General features: G+C 44.2%; 1 long non-coding RNA gene across 2 annotated transcripts; it reads left to right on the plus strand.

Annotated features, from left to right (window-relative positions):
• Positions 1–6: 6 nt before the first annotated feature.
• On the plus strand, positions 7–2,295 carry LOC135660481 (uncharacterized). Of its 2 annotated transcripts, XR_010506636.1 has the most exons (4): positions 7–280; positions 388–1,346; positions 1,423–1,710; positions 1,787–2,295. It is a non-coding gene; the product is annotated as an uncharacterized LOC135660481 (long non-coding RNA). The 2 variants fall into 2 exon arrangements; XR_010506635.1 differs by having other exon boundaries at positions 1,423–2,295.
• Positions 2,296–2,618: the final 323 nt, after the last annotated feature.

The raw sequence follows: 2,618 nt of genomic DNA on the forward strand, positions 1-2,618 counted from the left end.
ATGGCGTGTCGGTGGTGTTCTTGCCGTTTCTCGTGCATTTGGTGATAGGCACCTGAAACAGTTTGTTGTCGCAGATCCAGAAATTCATGTTTGATCTCTGACCTATCACTTTATTCCTACAATGTTATTGTCTTCAAGACTCGAGACATATCATCATCTGACAGTAATGCCTTTGACTGCTTCGACTACTGTTGAATGCAGGTGGAAGCGGTTGATGGATCTCTCGAATTCCTCATCCTTGCAAGTGACTGATTGTGGGATGTTGTCACGAACGAATGAGGTATACTTTAAAAGAAGAAAATAACAAAAAACAAAAAAAAAAGTAGGTACCTGAAATATCATCTCCGAAGATTGAACCCTTTCTTTTTCATTTGGTTCCAAATTCAGGAGGCGGTGGTAGCTATTGTCAAACCCCTACAAGATCCAGAACAAGCAGCAAAGAAACTGTTACAGGAGGCCTATCAAAGGGGTAGTTCTGACAACATCACTTGGTGTCGTGGTACAGTTTCTTGGCTAGCCTTGATAACACAACCGAGCAGCAATAGGTACAAATTGTCTGCTTGATCTTTGTTATCGCTTTGTTATCTGTAATGGTTTAGTGGAGTCTGTATCATGCTGTTTTCACTTTTGTTAGAATAATCAATAAGATTGTTTGGTTAGAGTGCCTAAATTTCTTCCTGAATAGTCGTTTATATATACATACCATTTTTACCATTTGGAATTTACTCCTGCAATTAAAGTAGCTCAAGTTTGGTAATTTAAGCCTCAAGGAACAATTTTGATATGCCCCCTATGAAAGCAAAATGAGACCCATGAAAGAAGGTCTCTTATTGAGTTTGTATTATAAATGTTGGCAGGAAGATTAGTTTCACATGGATACAGAATTGAAGTGTCTAATGATACATAGTGGAGTTTGATTGTGATAGTTTCCATGGTAACTTTGACCATTTTGACGTAGATTCAAAGGTAAAGCCGTATAACCATTCTTCGTGATTGATCCATCAAAGGGTCATGCCCATGTCTTATCTAGCGTGGCAGATGCGCGGATGTGTTTGAATAGAATAGAATAGAATAGAATCTAACCTATTAATTTGTTGTTTGCGCCCATTAACAAAAATTATAGGTCCCATGGCATCCAAGAAGGATAGGAACATCGAAGTTACTTTTTATTAACCCTACACAGTTTGCCTCGTGCAAAAGAGTCTACCTTAGCCTTCATATTCTCCTCGTCTGTTGTCGACACAACCTTTCTTGACTCGGACACAAAAAAAAGGAAGAGAAAAATAAACCAAAAGAAGGCTAATGGAGTTGGGGACAACGACCGATGGAATGAACAAGTTGATCGAGTATGGTGCCTCTCTCTCTCTCTCTCTCTCTCTCTCCACACTAACCGGTTATTTAATGCTTTGTTGTCGTCCGCAGCCCACTGCCGACGACGCTTTCAGCAGAGCAGCGAGAACAGAAAAAAGGAGACGAAAAGTTGGTTCACCGGGGAAATGGAGGAGGGTGCCGAAAGCGGCGTTAAGACGTGGATCCTGGCATTTCTCTTTTGTCGAGGACAGCCGTAGAGATGCCACAACGTCGAAGCTGCTGCCTCGCTCCTCCAATTTACTCCTTCGCCCTTCCCTCTCCCTCCAAATTTGCTGCTCAGCTTCTTCTCCTCTTCTCCTCCACCACAAGGATTCCTCTCCGAGCCGACCACCTTGTGAGGTGTGCTTCTCTTTGCTCCTCTCAAGGGAATCCTGTGGCCTCCACTGCCTTCGTCTTCAGTTCTTGATCTCCGCAGCCATGGGCTCCGAGGCGGTCGTCGTCGTCGTAGGTGAATTGCCTCTGCTTCCGCCCATAAAGACTGCGCCGACGCGGGACAAGCCCGTGGAAGGCCGTCCCGATGCTGCCGAAACCGAAGAGGAAGAGTGCGTCACACCAAAAGGCGGAAGAGACCGTTCTCAAGCCCGTCCTTGTTTGTACGCCGGCGAAGAGAAAGCCGAAGCCGGCGAAGAGGGTACCGCCGGCTCCTTCCATGGAATTCCACGCCGTTACTCCCGATCTTACCTCGGTCTTCCTTCCTCTCCCTCCCAAGAAGAGAATTCGTGTAGTTTGATCTGAAGTTTCTTCACCAATCTCCTGTAACTCCTTCTGTTCCCCTTCTGTTTTCCCGTGTGCCTGGTAAAAGATTTTATTTCCTTTTATTGTTTTCTTTTCTTCCTTAGACGAAACAAAGACCATCAAGCACTTTGTGTAACATGAGGAGAACTGTCCTCCACATCATGCTGCAATGTGTACATATATCGGACAGTTCTCTTGGGTTCTTGCTTTTAGTCGTTCTGCAATCTAACACCGTCGAGGAACCCAAATTACTTACTGTGTCTTGGGATGCAAACTTGTGGAATTCCCTCATAATAGTTGTTACGGTCCATCAGTGTCTGTGCAGAGACAGATGGGAAGTTAAGGTATATCACATGATTCTAGATCAGACAGTACCTCACAACCCTTCTAAATTTCTGCATCTTGTTAAGAATCCAGCAGGTAGAAGGAAGAGATTCCTGTAGAAAGGGCACCATAATTTTAACTTTTATGGCCTAGGAAGACACACCTTACGAAGATTGCAGGCTAACGAA

The sequence above is a fragment of the Musa acuminata genome, unplaced genomic scaffold (assembly GCF_036884655.1).
Source record: "Musa acuminata AAA Group cultivar baxijiao unplaced genomic scaffold, Cavendish_Baxijiao_AAA HiC_scaffold_486, whole genome shotgun sequence".
NCBI lineage: Eukaryota > Viridiplantae > Streptophyta > Magnoliopsida > Zingiberales > Musaceae > Musa > Musa acuminata.